General features: G+C 40.1%; 1 long non-coding RNA gene across 1 annotated transcript; it reads right to left on the bottom strand.

Moving 5' to 3' along the window:
- Positions 1 to 3566: 3566 nt before the first annotated feature.
- LOC134761387 (uncharacterized) lies at positions 3567 to 19753 on the bottom strand. Its single transcript, XR_010139944.1, has 3 exons — positions 19651 to 19753; positions 12954 to 13157; positions 3567 to 3804 (listed from the first exon to the last, which is right to left on the bottom strand). It is a non-coding gene; the product is annotated as an uncharacterized LOC134761387 (long non-coding RNA).
- Positions 19754 to 20090: the final 337 nt, after the last annotated feature.

Here is a 20090-nt window from a genome sequence, read left to right as displayed (position 1 = left end):
AAAATACCAAGTATCAAATATCAAAATATCAAATATCTGCTAATACTAAGGGTATCCTAACCTCTTTGCTTCTGACCCCTAAGGATGGGTCCAGAGCTACCAGAATTTTCCAAAATACTTGGACTTTGAATATTGCCAGGACTATCTTCCCATCTCATATTTCAGTTTTCTTATGCATTCTTTATTCTCCGACTCCACAGACTAGCTTATTTCATAGTAGAAAATGTGGCAGCCAGAATTTAACAAAAGAATAAGGGGGAAAACTTTGGCTTTCTGATCGCAAAAACCTCAAAGAAGACTCATTAGTTCTACTTCAATGAGTGGTTTACTCCTAGACCAGTCAAGTGTGGTCAAAGGGCAAGTTCAGGTAAGAGCAAAGCAGCTCTGGCACTAGTCCTCTGGCAGCATTTGTGGGAGGAAGGTGATGGGGGATGTCCAATTCCCTTGAGATTGGTTACTGTAACACATATGGCAGTGCAATATAACAACCACGCTTCAAACTTTCCATTGACCTGCCAGACAATGAAAGGTCTTGGATTGGGGTAATGATACCTCCGCTTCAGGAAATGAGGACATTTGTTACAGCAATAAGAGATCTCCTGGTAGCGGTCCCCAAACCTGGTGGTCATCAAAATCATTTGGAGAGCTTTTAAAAAATATTTATTCTCAAATCCCACCCCACACCTACTAAAACAAAATCTCTAGAACTTGGATAATAGCACACAGTTGCTAAAAACCCAATCAAGAAAACTTTTTCGGATCTAGGCTGAGGCAAGCAATGTATATCAAGAATCACACTGCCTGCCTGCTCCGAATTCTTGAATGCTGGCCCTAGTCCAAACTTTTATTCCTCATCCATTTTCTTACACCCACCTTTCGGCTTTGCTACCTGTCCTAAATCTGTGCCAATGCAATCAGATTACATGGTTAACAGTACTTCTTACTGAAAGTGTGTTCCTTTAACCATCATGTTTGAGTCCTCTAGCTTGACCGACTGCGTTGGCCAACTCTAACTCTAGCTTTAAGCTCAGGAATCACAGGAATCCACCTCCACTTGTAAGTGAAGTGTTTCATTTTTGCCTATTATCTCTATACTGTTTATTACTTTAAAACAGTGAGGAATAGAGCCAAATTAAGAAGAGAAAATTATGGATAATGGGTAAAATGAGAATATTGTGATGAACTGGGGTGTCATATTAAGGGCTATGCAATTTATCCTGTAAGTTAGTATTTTTCAAAAGATAGAGCCAAGATCACCTGTACCAAAATCACCTCAGATGGTGCTACTAAGAGAGAACTCTCTGTACATTATTATGATATCCAACAAGATAATAACATAGCACTAGAATGTAAATCATCAAACTACTTCCTTCATCCACAAAATCTTGCTGCAAGAAAAATAGTTGGCTAAATTTAGCAATGTAATTAATGATAAAGTTTATATACATTCTATTACAAGTTCATCAACCCATGAAAACCAGCAAAAATCTGTTCTCACACAGGCACTTTAGGTGTACTTAACCTAAGGTACTATTTAAACAACAGCAACAAAAATAGTAATAATAATATACTTAACATTTATTATATGATTGGCATGGTTCCAAGCACTTTACATAAATTAATACATTTGAACCTGGCTAAAATCCTATGAGATGGGTAATATTTTCTTCATTTTTAAAGACAAAAAGACTGAAACAAAAATAACTCCAATAATTTGCTCAAGGGCACACAGGGATATGGATATCCATCACTCTTATTAGAAATCTAATGAACCCAAATCTCTTAGTTTAACACTCAAGAACTCTTATTCCAACTAGATCTCTCAGTCCTCATCTTTATAAAAGGAGTACTTGGATATGTTAAAGCAGGGAATAAGAGAATTTAGATTTTAGATTAGAAAGTTAACGCTTAGCCTAATATGAAAGGCCAGCTTGAGGCAAGAAAGACTGGAGATAAGGATACCTGTTTAAAGAGTCCTTGAGGACAAGAGGGTCTCAACAAGGCAGGAGAAATCAAAAGGAAAGGACAAACATCAGAGATGCGCTGAAGACAGAATTCAGCTGAATAATTAAGCACCTGCTGTGTCAGGTACAGCAGTAAGTATTCCACATATGTAACCCAGACATAACTAGATTCTATATGGACACTCTAGGTGGGTGCATCTTGCAGCAGAAAACAGCATATTATCATATCCCCCAAAATGTTACTCAGTAATAACGATTTTACTGAAGATTTTACAGAGCTTCAGATGTTATGCCTTAATCCATACATTCTAGAGCGACTGAGTGCCAATTATTCCTTCACCTTTCATAAAAGTAGGTGCTGCTTCCACTTGGCAGCAGTCTCAATCCCTGCTGGCTGGGCTTCCAACAGTTGTGCTCCTGCGCTTCCACATTCATGGTGGCAATGCAAAGTGAATGCAGAGGGTCAATTTTCAACAGGTTCTGGGGGAGCACCATGTTTGTATACCCCAGATCTCTTTTCCTAACTGAGGAGTAGACAAATATATCATGCCTTTTTCTTGGACACAATCTGGTTCCTGGTTACTGTTTCATCTAAGCTTTGGAATTTGTTTTTCACATCTCAGCATGGATACCACAACTGGGCAGTTGTGGGAGACTTTGCAAGTATTCATGATTGGCCTCATACTACTATTTGAGCCCTGTACTTTCATTTATAACAAAAACTGAAGATGCCATTAAAAATCCAATTGATTTCCATCTCAGGTTGTGTCAGGGGGTGACGTCATGTAAAGAAACAAGCAAGACTGTCTGGTGAATGATCACAGAGGCTCAGATTCTCTGGTAACACACTGATCAAGACAGGGAAAATTTATCTTCCCGCAAGAAGCCCTCATTTAACTTCTTCCAAGATTGACAAGTATTACTCTCAGACATGTTGACATGTACCAGTGGGGCACTTAAGCCCCAGTAGTAAATTACCTGCATACAGGATTGTTCTCATGAAAGTGCAGAGCGGGGATGGGAGAGTTAAAGGAGGGTAGGGAGTGTTCTTCTAGAGCAAACCTACTAGCTCACTTGCCTCACCCCCACATACCTCCTCTACTGACCTTTTGCTGGTAAGTTTGCCAATAAAACTTGTCCATTAATCCAATAATGTGAGACACTATCTATTTGTCTTTAATATTGCCATACCAAGAAAAATATCTTTTTTCATATATTCCGTATTTTATTTGATCTATGTATTAACCATTTTATAGGTAAAGTTCTAAGAAGATAAATAACTTTTCCAAGCACACGAGTGGCCTGATTGAGATGCTAGCATAGGTCTGTTAGGCTTTGGAAAATGAGAAGAACTGAGGATGATTTCAAAATGTCTTGCTTCAGTATCTAGGACAATGATTCTAATGGAAATATAGATTGTAGAAAGAGAATGGTCTTAGGGTAATAAAATGAATTTAGTTTAAGTTATTTTAAGTGTCATGTATAATGGGAGATTGTAAGGTTTACAAATCATATCTCCTAAAATTGATCACAATATAAATGAGAAAAAGAGCTATATTTAAATCTTGTTATACCTCAAAATAACTGGCACAGAGCTATTTACACAGCAAGCAATCAAAATATATTTAATTGATGAAGGTAAAAGCAGAGAAATAAAGAAAATATTGTATTAGAAATATTTGGTTGGAAGTCATTTACCAGAAAAAAAAAAACTATGTAAGTAGGGCTGGGTGTAGTGGCATATGCATGCAGTCCCAAGCACCTGCGGAAGCTGAGATGGGAGGATCACTTGAGCCCAGGAGTTCCAGGCCAGCCTGGACATCATAGCAAGACGCTATCTCTAAAAAGACAGACAAATAAAAACTATATAAGTAACTAATTTTCCTAAGAGAATGAAGCCCAATTTTGTTTTTTGAATTATTTATTCACTAATTCATTTCAGCATTTCTTTCTTTGTTTAATTGAGAGGTTACTAAAAGCATTATTAGGGACACATATGATTCTTAATCTCATAGAGCATAAACTATCATGGATAAGATAAAAAATAAATTATTAATTATTAATCAGTTATTCCAAACTGTGATGAGTGCTATGAAGAAAAAAAAAAAAGAAAAACAGAATGCTGTGATAGAGAATAATGGGAAGGAATGATGACTGAAAACCTTTAAATAGTGGTCAGAAAACATGTCGCTGAGAAGAAGGCATCCAAGCTGAGAACGAAGAAGTGGAGGAAGCCAAACACCAGAAGTTTTACGGAGAGGGTGCCACATAGCATGAACAGCACATGTGGAGACACCAAAGTAAAAAAGAGTCTGGGGCTTTTCCAAGAAATAAGGCAAATTTAACTTCTGCTGTCCATAGGTTGAATGCCAATGTGCCACTAAAAACAGAAAGTCAGAAAAATTTAAAAATCACATTTTTAAGGCACAAGAGGACTGTAGAAGCCACAAGGACTAAAGGGAATATATTTCAGAGAAGGAACCTTCGAGAGGTGAGCTAAGGTTCTGCCACTGTCCTCCTGGGGCATAGGTTGTCTTGGACATAGGCTAGAGGATACAAATCAAGAACACAAGTGAGGGGGAGGAGCCAAGATGGCCGAATAGGAACAGCTCCGGTCTACGGCTCCCAGCGCGAGCGACGCAGAAGACGGGTGATTTCTGCATTTCCATCTGAGGTACCGTGTTCATCTCACTAGGGAGTGCCAGACAGTGGGCGCAGGTCAGTGGGTGAGTGCACCGTGCGCCAGCCGAAGCAGGGGCGAGGCATTGCCTCACTCGGGAAGCGCAAGGGGTCAGGGAGTTCCCCTTCCAGGGGTGACAGACTGCACCTGGAAAATCGGGCCACTCCCACCCGAATACTGTGCTTTTCCGACGGGCTTAGGAAACGGTGCCCCAGGAGAGTATAGCCCGCACCTGGCTCAGAGGGTCCTACGCCCACGGAGTCTCGCTGATTGCTAGCACAGCAGTCTGAGATCAAACAGCAAGTCGGCAGCGAGGCTGGGGGAGGGGCGCCCGCCATTGCCCAGGCTCGCTTAGGTAAACAAAGCAGCCTGGAAGCTTGAACTGGGTGGAGCCCACCACAGCTCAAGGAGGCCTGCCTGCCTCTGTAGGCTCCACCTCTGGGGGCAGGACACAGACAAACAAAAAGACAGCAGTAACCTCTGCAGACTTAAATGTCCCTGTCTGACAGCTTTGAGGAGAGCAGTGGTTCTCCCAGCACGCAGCTGGAGATCTGAGAACGGGCTGACTGCCTCCTCAAGTGGGTCCCTGACCCCGACCCCCGAGCAGCCTAACTGGGAGGCACCCCCCAGCAGGGGCAGACTGACACCTCACACGGCCGGCCAGGTACTCCAACAGACCTGCAGCTGAGGGTTCTGTCTGTTAGAAGGAAAGCTAACAGAAAGGACATCCACACCAAAAACCCATCTGTACATCACCATCATCAAAGACCAAAAGTAGATAAAACCACAAAGATGGGGAAAAAACAGAGCAGAAAAACTGGAAACTCTAAAAACCAGAGTACCTCTCCTCCTCCAAAGGAACGCAGTTCCTCACCAGCAACGGAACAAAGCTGGACGGAGAATGACTTTGACGAGCTGAGAGAAGAAGGCTTCAGACGATCAAATTACTCTGAGCTACGGGAGGATATTCAAACCAAAGGCAAAGAAGTTGAAAACTTTGAAAAAAATTTAGAAGAATGTATAACTAGAATAACCAATACAGAGAAGTGCTTAAAGGAGCTGATGGAGCTGAAAACCAAGGCTCGAGAACTACGTGAAGAATGCAGAAGCCTCAGGAGCCGATGCGATCAAATGGAAGAAAGGGTATCAGCCCTGGAAGATGAAATGAATGAAATGAAGCGAGAAGGGAAGTTTAGAGAAAAAAGAATAAAAAGAAACGAGCAAAGCCTCCAAGAAATGTGGGACTATGTGAAAAGACCAAATCTACGTCTGATTGGTGTACCTGAAAGTGACGGGGAGAATGGAAACAAGTTGGAAAACACTCTGCAGGATATTATCCAGGAGAACTTCCCCAATCTAGCAAGGCAGGCCAACATTCAGATTCAGGAAATACAGAGAACGCCACAAAGATACTCCTCGAGAAGAGCAACTCCAAGACACATAATTGTCAGATTCACCAAAGTTGAAATGAAGGAAAAAATGTTAAGGGCAGCCAGAGAGAAAGGTCGGGTTACCATCAAAGGGAAGCCCATCAGACTAACAGCGGATCTCTCGGCAGAAACCCTACAAGCCAGAAGAGAGTGGGGGCCAATATTCAACATTCTTAAAGAAAAGAATTTTCAACCCAGAATTTCATATCCTGCCAAACTAAGCTTCATAAGTGAAGGAGAAATAAAATACTTTACAGACAAGCAAATGCTGAGAGATTTTGTCACCACCAGGCCTGCCCTAAAAGAGCTCCTGAAGGAATCGCTAAACATGGAAAGGCACAACCGGTACCAGCCACTGCAAAATCATACCGAAATGTAAAGACCATCGAGACTAGGAAGAGACTGCATCAACTAACGAGCAAAATATCCAGCTAACATCATAATAACAGGATCAAATTCACACATAACAATATTAACTTTAAATGTAAATGGACTAAATGCTCCAATTAAAAGACACAGACTGGCAAACTGGATAAAGACTCAAGACCCATCAGTGTGCTGTATTCAGGAAACCCATCTCACGTGCAGAGACACACATAGGCTCAAAATAAAAGGATGGAGGAAGATCTACCAAGCAAATGGAAAACAAAAAAAGGCAGGGGTTGCAATCCTAGTCTCTGATAAAACAGACTTTAAACCAACAAAGATCAAAAGAGACAAAGAAGGCCATTACATAATGGTAAAGGGATTAATTCAACAAGAAGAGCTAACTATCCTAAATATATATGCACCCAATACAGGAGCACCCAGATTCATAAAGCAAGTCCTGAGTGACCTACAAAGAGACTTAGACTCCCACACATTAATAATGGGAGACTTTAACACCCCACTATCAACATTAGACAGATCAACGAGACAGAAAGTCAACAAGGATACCCAGGAATTGAACTCAGCTCTGCACCAAGCGGACCTAATAGACATCTACAGAACTCTCCACCCCAAATCAACAGAATATACATTTTTTTCAGCACCACACCTCACCTATTCCAAAATTGACCATATACTTGGAAGTAAAGCTCTCCTCAATAAATGTAAAAGAACAGAAATTGTAACAAACTGTCTCTCAGATCACAGTGCAATCAAGCTAGAACTCAGGATTAAGAATCTCACTCAAAACCGCTCAACTACGTGGAAACTGAACAACCTGCTCCTGAATGACTACTGGGTACATAACGAAATGAAGGCAGAAATAAAGATGTTCTTTGAAACCAACGAGAACCAAGACACAACATACCAGAATCTCTGGGATGCATTCAAAGCAGTGTGTAGAGGGAAATTTATAGCACTAAATGCCCACAAGAGAAAGCAGGAAAGATCCAAAATTGACACCCTAACATCACAATTAAAAGAACTAGAAAAGCAAGAGCAAACACATTCAAAAGCTAGCAGAAGGCAAGAAATAACTAAAATCAGAGCAGAACTGAAGGAAATAGAGACACAAAAAACCCTTCAAAAAATCAATGAATCCAGGAGCTGGTTTTTTGAAAGGATCAACAAAATTGATAGACCGCTAGCAAGATTAATAAAGAAAAAAAGAGAGAAGAATCAAATAGATGCAATAAAAAATGATAAAGGGGATATCACCACCGATCCCACAGAAATACAAACTACCATCAGAGAATATTACAAACACCTCTATGCAAATAAACTAGAAAATCTAGAAGAAATGGATAAATTCCTCAACACATACACCCTCCCAAGATTAAACCAGGAAGAAGTTGAATCTCTGAATAGACCAATAACAGGAGCTGAAATTGTGGCAATAATCAATAGCTTACCAACCAAAAAAAGTCCAGGTCCAGATGGATTCACAGCCGAATTCTACCAGAGGTACAAGGAGGAGCTGGTACCATTCCTTCTGAAACTATTCCAATCAATAGAAAAAGAGGGAAGCCTCCCTAACTCATTTTATGAGGCCAGCATCATCCTGATACCAAAGCCTGGCAGAGACACAACCAAAAAAGAGAATTTTAGACCAATATCCTTGATGAACATTGATGCAAAAATCCTCAATAAAATACTGGCAAACAGAATCCAGCAGCACATCAAAAAGCTTATCCACCATGATCAAGTGGGCTTCATCCCTGGGATGCAAGGCTGGTTCAATATACGCAAATCAATAAATGTAATCCAGCATATAAACAGAACCAAAGACAAAAACCACATGATTATCTCAATAGATGCAGAAAAGGCCTTTGACAAAATTCAACAACCCTTCATGCTAAAAACTCTCAATAAATTAGGAATTGATGGGACGTATCTCAAAATAATAAGAGCTATTTATGACAAACCCACAGCCAATATCATACTGAATGGGCAAAAACTGGAAGCATTCCCTTTGAAAACTGGCACAAGACAGGGATGCCCTCTCTCACCACTTCTATTCAACATAGTGTTGGAAGTTCTGGCCAGGGCAATTAGGCAGGAGAAGGAAATCAAGGGTATTCAATTAGGAAAAGAGGAAGTCAAATTGTCCCTGTTTGCAGATGACATGATTGTATATCTAGAAAACCCCATTGTCTCAGCCCAAAATCTCCTTAAGCTGATAAGCAACTTCAGCAAAGTCTCAGGATACAAAATCAATGTGCAAAAATCACAAGCATTCTTATACATCAATAACAGACAAACAGAGAGCCAAATCATGAGTGAACTCCCATTCACAATTGCTTCAAAGAGAATAAAATACCTAGGAATCCAACTTACAAGGGATGTGAAAGACCTCTTCAAGGAGAACTACAAACCACTGCTCAAGGAAATAAAAGAGGATACAAACAAATGGAAGAACATTCCATGCTCATGGGTAGGAAGAATCAATATCATGAAAATGGCCATCCTTCCCAAGGTAATTTACAGATTCAATGCCATCCCCATCAAGCTACCAATGACTTTCTTCACAGAATTGGAAAAAACTACTTTAAAGTTCATATGGAACCAAAAAAGAGCCCGCATCGCCAAGTCAATCCTAAGCCAAAAGAACAAAGCTGGAGGCATCACACTACCTGACTTCAAACTATACTACAAGGCTACAGTAACCAAAACAGCATGGTACTGGTACCAAAACAGAGATATAGATCAATGGAACAGAACAGAGCCATCAGAAATAATGCCACATATCTACAAGTATCTGATCTTTGACAAACCTGACAAAAACAAGAAATGGGGAAAGGATTCCCTATTTAATAAATGGTGCTGGGAAAACTGGCTAGCCATATGTAGAAAGCTGAAACTGGATCCCTTCCTTACACCTTATACAAAAATCAATTCAAGATGGATTAAAGACTTAAACGTTAGACCTGAAACCATAAAAACCCTAGAAGAAAACCTAGGCATTACCATTCAGGACATAGGCATGGGCAAGGACTTCATGTCTAAAACACCAAAAGCAATGGCAACAAAAGCCAAAATTGACAAATGGGATCTAATTAAACTAAAGAGCTTCTGCACAGCAAAAGAAACTACCATCAGAGTGAACAGGCAACCTACAAAATGGGAGAAAATTTTTGCAACCTACTCATCTGACAAAGGGCTAATATCTAGAATCTACAATGAACTCCAACAAATTTACAAGAAAAAAACAAACAACCCCATCAAAAAGTGGGCGAAGGACATGAACAGACACTTCTCAAAAGAAGACATTTATGCAGCCAAAAAACACATGAAAAAATGCTCAACATCACTGGCCATCAGAGAAATGCAAATCAAAACCACAATGAGATACCATCTCACACCAGTTAGAATGGCAATCATTAAAAAGTCAGGAAACAACAGGTGCTGGAGAGGATGTGGAGAAATAGGAACACTTTTACACTGTTGGTGGGACTGTAAACTAGTTCAACCCTTGTGGAAGTCAGTGTGGCGATTCCTCAGGGATCTAGAACTAGAAATTCCATTCGACCCAGCCATCCCATTACTGGGTATATACCCAAAGGACTATAAATCATGCTGCTATAAAGACACATGCACACGTATGTTTATTGCGGCATTATTCACAATAGCAAAGACTTGGAACCAACCCAAATGTCCAACAATGATAGACTGGATTAAGAAAATGTGGCACATATACACCATGGAATACTATGCAGCCATAAAAAATGATGAGTTCACGTCCTTTGTAGGGACATGGATGAAATTGGAAATCATCATTCTCAGTAAACTATCGCAAGAACAAAAAACCAAACACCGTATATTCTCACTCATAGGTGGGAATTGAACAATGAGAACACATGGACACAGGAAGGGGAACATCACACTCTGGGGACTGTTGTGGGGTGGGGGGAGGGGGGAGGGATAGCATTGGGAGATATACCTAATGCTAGCTGACGAGTTGGTGGGTGCAGCGCACCAGTATGGCACATGTATACATATGTAACTTACCTGCACATTGCGCACATGTACCATAAAACCTAAAGTATAATAATAATAATAATAATAATAATAATAAAAGAAAAAAATAAATAAATAAAAAATAAAAAAAAAAAAAAAAAAAAAAAAAAAAAAAAAGAACACAAGTAGCGTTCCACTGCTGGGGGACAGATCAGCTGTTAGAGTAGGTAGACAGGCAGATAGGAGCCGGTCAGGATAGGGCCCCAAAGAATGCCCGGGGGCTGAAGGGTGACTACCAAGCAATGGTCAGGTAGCAGACAACAGGGAGGGGAAATTTTCCTAACAAACAGGAGACACCTTGAACTTGTGAGCAACAACTACCCAATATGAGCTTAAAATGGCAGACATTCACCTTCCTCTGGGACATGTCTAGGCATGCACATGTCTGTAAGGAGCAAATTGACGGAGTTTGACCCATATATGACCTTCCTCTGGGAGCGCTACACTGGTATAGGAAAATTGCCCTAGGGGAGCAAGCCCATAACTTCAACTACCAAAGGGAGCATGCAGCCCCTCCCAGATACTGAGGCAACACTGTGCTTGACACCAGTGGCCAACAGCCTGCCTAGGGGAGGGATGACTAGAAGAGTCTGGGGAAAAAAGCCAGTAAATAATAAATCTGTAAGAGCCCCGAGCTAACAATCAGGGAGGGCGCTCAATCTTTTGAGCTGCACTCTTGGTTCCTTACAAGTGTACTTTTTTTTTTTTTTTTGCTTCATTAAACTCTCGTTTCTGCCTTAAATCTACTTCTGTCTCTTGGCCAAATTCTTTCTCCCAAGAAGAGAAGAATTGAGGACTGTGGACCCTGCATGGAGTCCCCAGGGGTAACAGAACCAGTGAGATCTTTGGTTGTGAAGAGCGGGAGGCTAAAACATTAAGCTGAAGCCTCAGAAAAGCAGACAGGGCTTTCCTGTACTTTCCTAGTGCTTAACAGCAAAAAGTCTGGGAGGAAAATCACAAGAGTTGGAGGCCTTCGGCCAGGCGCCGTAGCTCACACCTGCAATCTCAGCACTTTGGGAGGCCAAGAGGGAGCGGATCACCCGAGGTCAGGAATTCAAGACCAACCTAGCCAACATGGTGAAACCCCATCTCTACTAAAAATACAAAAATTACCTGGGTGTGGTAATAGGCGCCTGTAATCCCAGCTACTTGAGAGGCTCAAGAGTCTGAGGCAGGAGAATTGCTTGAACCCAGGAGGTGGAGGATGCAGTGAGCCGAGATTGAGCCACTGCATTCTAGCCTGGGTGACAGAGGGAGACTTCGTCTCAAAAAAAAAAAAAAAAAGGAAAAAAGTTAGAGCCATGAGAGTGATGAATTAACTCTGGTGGTTTCCATTCACTTTTTCACAAGGGCATTTGCCAATATGGGAGTGTCAGCAAATCTAGAGGCTGAGAATCCAAGCTGGGTCCGCATCAAAGAGCTATTGCTGGGGACAGAAAAGCCAGCAGAGCTGGCAGTTCTACAGGGCAGGAGTGACAAAAATGGAGACTTCTGGGGCATCATTATAGAGTAAGTCATTTTCTTAAGACATCTGCCAATGCTGAACGTACATGGGGTAGGCTAAAGAGTGAAGTCAAAACCTCTCCGAGGGTCTAAAATTAGACGGTGGTGATGGCTGCAGCACAACTCTGTAAATACACTAAAAACCATTGTACACTCAAATTAGGTGAATGTAATCGTTTGTAAATTATTTCTCAATAAAGTTGCTTTTTAAAAAATGTCTCAAAATCAGAGTGGAAATTCTTACCATGTTTCACCACTGAGGAGAAGAAATCCCAAAGACTCTTTGATGAAAAACCCTGGAGGACCAAGCCCTAAGAACAAGGGCGAACTAGAAATATACTGCAACCCAGCCTCAACCCATCACAGTCCAGGTGATAGACTCCACACCCTATCTGCCCAGTGAAAGAAAGAGTTGAAATTCCCTAGTGGGTAATAACATCAACTGGAACCTCTACTTTTTTTAAATGTATAATACTTGATATTTAAAATTACTGGGCATGTAAAGAGACAGGAGCATGTAAGAGTTATATAACCAATAACTAAGAGAAATAAATTGGACAATAAATGCAGACCATCTTGTCATGTAACTCAAATATTAGTTAAGAAACAGGGAATTGCCAGGGCAACGCGGTTGGCGGGCGCATGGTGCCTGTATACCTCCAAAGGTAGCGGGTTGGCATGGTCTGGTGTCTGCCTCTACGAGCTTACGTGAGTGCCCCTGAGCACCTCCAGGGGGCCGAGGCCGAATGTGGTCCCTGGTGTGGAAAGTGGGGGCCTGCCTGGGGTTCCAGCGCCTGGCCCATAGCCTTAGGTCCTGGATTCTCCCTTGGCCCCACACCCTCTTGGAAGCTGAGGCCCTGGGGGTCTGGCCTCTGTTGCATGATTATTTCTCTAGAATAATTTTCATTTTTAAATTTTATAAAGCGCTCTTACCTGTGTGATCTCCTCTGGGTTTCTTTCTTTTTGTAGAGACAGGAGTCTCACTTTGTTGCCCAGGCTGGTCTCAAACTCCTGGCCTCAAGGGATCCTCCCTCCTTGGCCTCTCAAAGTGCTGGGATGACAGGTGTGAGCCACCACAACTGGCTGCCTCTGAGTTTCGAGCCTCGTTGGCCTTCCAGCCCATTTAAGCTGTTGGGCCTAGACTCGGGAAAGGTTTGTTGAATGGGGAACAAAGAAGTGAATTCCTTCATTTTATAAACGTTTCCTAAGCAACCACTCAGTGTTAGGTGCTGTGCCAGCACAGAAGAGACCTGGTGCCCAAAGCTTGGAGCCACCATACAAAGCAGTACCGAAGTACAGAGGAGAGAAAGAAAGCTTCCTTAGACCCATTGCTTGCTGTATTCTCCCTTGTACTTGCCTAACATATACTGTATTTACCGGCTTGTTTATTGACTTCCCTACCAGGCACTCAACTTTATTCACTGCTGTGTATCCTCAGTGCCTAGAAGAGTGCTTGGAACATGATTCATCGATTCCAGGCAAATCAGAGGAACAAGCATCTTGAACAGAATTTATGTAGAATATGCTATTATGCTGAAGCATAATTGTTGTTTCAGAAGTCCAGCATTGCTGTGGGTATAGCTCAAAGGTAGAGCATTTGACTGCAGAAGTGCAGCATCGAGTACACTTAACAATAAAGAATATATTAAATTCTTTCCAAAATCGGCCAGGCAAGGTGGCTCACGCCTGTAATCCTAGCACTTTGGGAGACCAAGGCAGGCAGATCATGACATCAAGACATCGAGACCATCCTGGCCAACATGGCGAAATCCCGTCTCTACTAAAAATATAAAAATTAGCCGGACGTGGTGGCACACGCCTGTAGCCCCAGTTACTCTTGAGGCTGAGGCAGGAGAATCGCTTGAACCGGGAGGCGGAGGTTGCAGTGAGCTGAGATTGCGCCACTGCACTCCAGCCTGGTGACAGCATGAGACTCTGTCTCAAAAAAAAAAAAAAAAAATTCTTTCCAAAATCAAAAAAAAGAAAGAAATAGGACATTAAAATACCTATGATTATTATGTTCCAGACTATTTAAAAAAAAAGAAGGAAATAAGGCTAATGTAGCTAGACCATATAAGCAAGTGAGATACAAGACTAAAGAAATAGGCAAGAGCTGATCATGTAGAGCCTTCTAGGTCATGGTAAAAAATATGTATATTTTTAATTCTAAATCATGGTTTTAAGTAAGAAAGTAAAATAACCCAGTTTACATTTTAAAAAGCAGAATCAAGAAAACCATGTAAGGAGCTATAACTCTTATCCAGGTGAGAGATGATGGTAGCTTGGACTGGGATCGTTGTAGAGGATTCAAGATATATTTTGGAGGTAGAACCAACACGACTTTCTGATGGATTGAATGCAATTGACTGGAAAAAGAAAGCCATCAAAGATAACTCTCAGGTTGCTGGTTAAGCAAGATGCAGTAGATTGGTAGTAAAATAGAATAGGAAGCAAAAGGAAAGTCCCACTGAAGTTCAGAGGTTTTCCTAAGATTACTAACTAGTTAGTAGCAAAACAAGGACTGAAGGCCGGGCGTGGTGGCGCATGCCTGTAATCCCAGCACTTTGGAAGGTCAAGACAGGTGGATCACTTGAGATTGGGAGTTCAAGACCAGCCTGGCCAATACGGTGAAATCCCGTCTCTACTAAAAATACAAAAATTAGCCAGGCTTGGTGGCGTGCACCTGTAGTCCCAGCTACTCAGGAGGCTGAGGCAGGAGAATCACTTGTACCCAGGAAGTGGAGGTTACAGTGAGCCGAGTTCGTGCCATTGCATTTCAGCCTGGGCTTCGCACCAAGAATCTGTCTCAAAAAAAAAAAAAAGAAAAAGAAAAGAAAACAAAGACTAGAATATAGGTCTCCTGACTCTTAGTCCAGTACTCTCCAGCATACTAAATTAACTTTTCTTTAGGAATTGTGTGCAGTAGTATTACATCTGTGCATATTTTAAAGACAATACACACAAAAAAATTTGTGTTTAGAAGTCCAGTTTCCAAGAGTGGTCAATTAACCAATTCTGTGGCTTTCAACATAGGTAGCAAATGAAAATGTTTTCAGAGCTAGGAAACCTGAGATGGATAAAGATCAAGTTGTATGATGACAGAGAATGGGGTGGGGGCATCCTTTGATGAACCTGCAGTGTGTATACCACCAGGAGGCATCCAAATTCAATTTTTAAAATATTTTCAACCACTTTCTTGGTGAAACTAAAACAGATTATTACATACAGTTTACCTGCTAATTAGATGCAAATATGTTTGGTACCATGTTATTTTACCTTTGAACATAAGCAAAAGATAGGCCATTCCTAAGTACTCTCTTTTTGCTTAACCACTTATTGAAAATGGCAATGTGTTTCTTTTTCCTTTTTTTTTTTTTTTTTTTTTTTTTGAGACAGAGCCTAACTCTGTCACCCAGGCTGGAGTGCAGTGGCTCAATCTCAGCTCACTGCAACCTTCGCCTCCCGGGTTCAAGCGATTCTCCTGCCTCAGCCTCCGTAGTAGCTGGGATTACAGGCGTGCACCATCACGCCCAGCTAATTTTTGTATTTTTAGTAGAGAGGGGGTTTCTCCATGTTGGCCAATCTGGTCTCAAACTCCTGATCTCAGGTGATCCACCTGCCTCTGCCTCCCAAAGTGCTGGGATTATAGGCATGAGCCACTGCACCTGGCTGGCAATGTGTTTCTAATTACATGAATATTTATATTTAAGATAGAAGTCCAAATTTTATTCCATAAACAAAGAACTAAAACAGGGCCATGCCTAACTGAACTAATGATCAAAATGTATTGCAATGCAGGGATTATGATTAATACAACAATTTACAACTAAAATCCAAATTAATTAATGGGATTATCTTGCCTGATATATTTATATTTCCCTAAAGATATAATGCTAGGAATCCTCAACCTCATCACAGAGGGAAGAAACAATAGAAAGAGGAAGAAAAGGATGAACACAAAGAAGAAGCTGCCAGCGATTTTATCATATGGGTATTTAACAAGAAACCTTTGGGGAAAAAAATTGACACAGAAGAAACTATTTTACATCTATTCCATGAAATTACTTTTGCTTAAAGAAAATGTTTAATTGTTTATGTTTCAGTTGGGAAGCCATCCAGCTACAATATTTCTTAACAGTTTGTAATTTCTAAATATATTAATATAGAACCAAATTTAGCAGGGATCCATGTACTTGCCTTTGACAAAATGCCTGGATTATATGCTTGATTCTTAATTTGTAATTTAGAAATTACAAAACTGTCAAGAAATATTTTAGCTGGATGGCTTCCCAACTGAATTTGGTAGTTTGCCCCCTTCTGCTTAGAAAAATATATGAGTGTACACCAAAATTGTGTGCATATAGGAAATCAAACACTGACTTTACAATAATTCATATAAAAAAAATTGAGACTTTTAGGTGATGACAAGCTTAGTGTGAACCAATACTGCAATAATTACCACTACTACTTCTACTGTTACTACTGTTACCACTGATAATAATAGCAATATTTGATTCTAGTCAAAGTGGTATTATAAGATTACCCATTAAATAAACAACTTTATTATCTACCCATAGCAATGATAAAATATGTGCATATATTTTAGAAGTTGTATTTGTGCTTAAGATGATATTAACTAGACATTCATAAATCAGAAATAATTAAGTTGGGTTAGGACCCCAGACCTCGTGAGCTTCCAGATCAATCCAGAACAAATATGTAGGTGGTTGATTAGAAACCATAAACCCCAAACACATTTTAGACATCAGGGTGAGTTTTGTAGCATGAATCCAGGGGGCACCGGGGCTCCTTGCCATGGCCAAAGTCTTTATAAAAAGGTCCATCCATGCTAGAGAGAGTATCAACATTTAAGATTCCAAACTTGGGTCAAGCAAACCTGCTAACTTAGGAAATGACTCTGATAATCCTTCAGGATCACACACCCGTGCCACCAAAATAAGGTCTGATTCCAAGCTGAGGATTTCAGCACACTGGGCAAAGGCAGTTGTAACATACAAACATAGAGATATGTGCAGGGCAAAAGGAGGGAAAAATACATACATGTGTACATAAACATACACATAAATTCTACACAAGATGAACTTGGAAATGAAAATTTCCAAACACATGAGAACAATGAGCATCATAAACATCAAAAGACAGGAGAAATTACTCTAGAATAATAGCAAATATTAAAGCATTCTTCTAAGAGGGACTTTAAAATCCTCATAGCTATGAAGAGGAGGAAAAGGAATATAATAAAAATGATAACAATATTGACACAAAATAATGGCAGCTAAAATATATTGAGTACTTTTGTCACTAAAGTTGACTGACTTATTTAATACAACAAATCACTGAGGAAAATACAGGGGGAAAAAGCAATTTTTGCCTGAGCACCATTAAATCCCTGAAACTCTACTTAGCTTCTCAATTTCTAGACACTGGCATTAGCAAACATTCTAAGAGAAAAAAAAATGGTGCCAAATGCTGGAGATTCTTTTGTGAACTTCCCTTCACCCCCCTGAGTCTTACTCTCACTTCCAAAAGCAAAATCAATAATTATGGAGCAAAGACAGGAAGATATGAATCAAGAATAAGTAGAGCTAGAGGAAAACTAAAATCATAGAAATGAAAAATACAATCACTGAAACAAGAAAGGCTAGGATAAAAATCCAACTGATGAGAGAGTTGGTGAACTGGAGGATAGTAGTTAGGAATGTACCCAAAACAAAATATAGAGGATAAAGAAAGAAAAAAAACTTAGAAGATATGAAATAAGGAGAATAGATTGAGAAACTGCAACATATACCTCATAATTGTTCCATAATTAAAGAACAGAGAACATGGTTGAAAATTTTGCTGAATTAAAGAAAAACAGAAGTCATCAGGAGGAAAATTCTTGGTGCACAACAGAACAAATTAAAGTAAATCCACATCGCTGAGTTGTGTTGTGGTAAGAGTGATGTTTCCATAGAGCTGCACACTGCTCTGAGTGCCTCACATAGGAATCTGCTTCTGGCAACAGGTTTTTCAGATTATCCTTCCAACTGAGAACAACTCAGAAGTATGGAATTTTTTTTAGTTTATGTAAAAGCATAAGAAAAGTCCCAAGAAAGTGAAGATCTGGGGTGCCGCTGTCTAAGAAGAGGAAAGAGGCCCAGAGAGCTAAGCTCTTCCCCTTAAGGGAATTGCCAACTCTGAAAATGGCAGCTGAGGGCCAAGAAGCTGAGCGGAGCTTTACACCAATTCATGAGGCTACAAAAATTTGAGTTCAGTGATCACACACAAAGAGGATCCCTAAGAAATACCATATGGTTTTGATTGAAATTTTATAGAGCTACACCCTAGGAATAATGCTGAACTAGAATTAAACCACATGTAGGTTCATCGTGGTCAAGTGGTTAAAAACCACACAGAAAAAACAAAAACAAAAACTTGAAAGCTGTAAAGCAAAAAAAAAAAAAAAAATCTCTGCAAAGGAATTAACCTTTTAATTAACAAATTAACCTCACAGTTGATTTCTAGACAGAAATAATAGAAGGCAAAGACAATAAAATTATATTTTGAAAGAACAGAAAGAAAACATCTGCTATATCGATTTCTATATACAGCAAAAATACCTTCCAAAAACAAAACTGATAAAAATAAATTTTTAAAGAAAAACACAAACTGAGAGAATTTTTCATGAACAAAGCTGCACTAAAATAAATGTCCTTATGTGGATAGAAGGAAAATGATTCAAGTGGAAAGGCTAATTTGTGGGTAAGTGAACACAGACTGAATAAACAATATGTGTTGGGATATATCTTTGTGGGGATTAAAATAAAACATGAAGAAAAATAAAGACAGAATTAAATATATGAAAATGACACCACATAATTTGAGAAAAGGATAAATGGAGTTAAAATGTTCTAAGGTCTTCACATTGTCTAAAACATGTCCATGTATTAATTTATATTAGACTTCAATAATTCAAGATTGCAGACTGTAATCTCTGGGTCGATAACAACTAAACAATAGTAAAAATATATATAGTTATAAGTTAATTTAATACTTTAAGTGTAAGGAATAAAATATAATTTAAAACAAGTCAAAAGGAGAAAAAAGAGATTAAGCATAGGTAAGACAACTAGAAGGCAATATCAGGATAAAAAATATATATCAATAATTACATTCAATATAAAACAAGTATATTTTATCAGTTTGAGTCCTCCATGAAGCAGGTACCAAGATGAAATGAGAGGTACAAAGCATTCATTGGCAAAAATAAAAGGGGAGAGAACACAGAAGTATACAGGAAGAGTCTCAGACCACCATGCAGGTCTGATACCTACAAAAAAATAGGAGGAAAGAAGGAGGATGGAGAGGGGAAAATGTCAGGCTGCAATGCAGCTCTAAGGAAGTGTCAGCCAGGCTGATGTGGAGCCCCAGAGCAAAGATTGCCAGACATGGGAAAGAAAAAACTTGGCTCCAGTACCCCTGCCATGCTTACTCATTGGTTGAGAACAACCTAAGTAAAGAATGACCTTGGGCTGAATGCAGCAGTAGATCCCAAAGCAGTTGGAGGCTGTCAGCTAACAACACTCCTTACAGTAGCTTCTCTCTTAAAAATAACCGTGCAACATACCTCATAAGTGTCACAGTCCACCTTTTGAGCTGTATGGATTCACATCTCCACACATGTTCACACAGCAACTTCTGTGGGCCTTCCTTCCTGAGGAAAGCATAGACAAGGAAAGTTAGTAAGACAACTGTTTCCCCTGCCACTACAGTTGACCATGGGCTGCAACTGGTGCTCACTGTGTCCCTACTTCACTATGCATCCTCAATTCTCCTTACCCTCTGCTATCATTGCTGTGAGTTTTAATGCTTACCTGATAATACTACCCAAAGCCTCATTTCTGAAAGGTCTGAGACTCTGGTAATCAGACTCTCCTCAGGACAGGGTTGCTGCATTTGTGTATTCACAATTACAACTGCGGAAGAAAGTAACAAAATGGACCCATTTGGATCCCTTGGATTCTGTATTCCTTGGAATATCATACATTTGTGCCTGTTTCCATTTTT

The sequence above is a fragment of the Pongo abelii genome, chromosome 4, assembly GCF_028885655.2.
Source record: "Pongo abelii isolate AG06213 chromosome 4, NHGRI_mPonAbe1-v2.0_pri, whole genome shotgun sequence".
Taxonomy (NCBI): domain Eukaryota; kingdom Metazoa; phylum Chordata; class Mammalia; order Primates; family Hominidae; genus Pongo; species Pongo abelii.
This window is presented reverse-complemented; position numbering and strand designations above follow the sequence as displayed.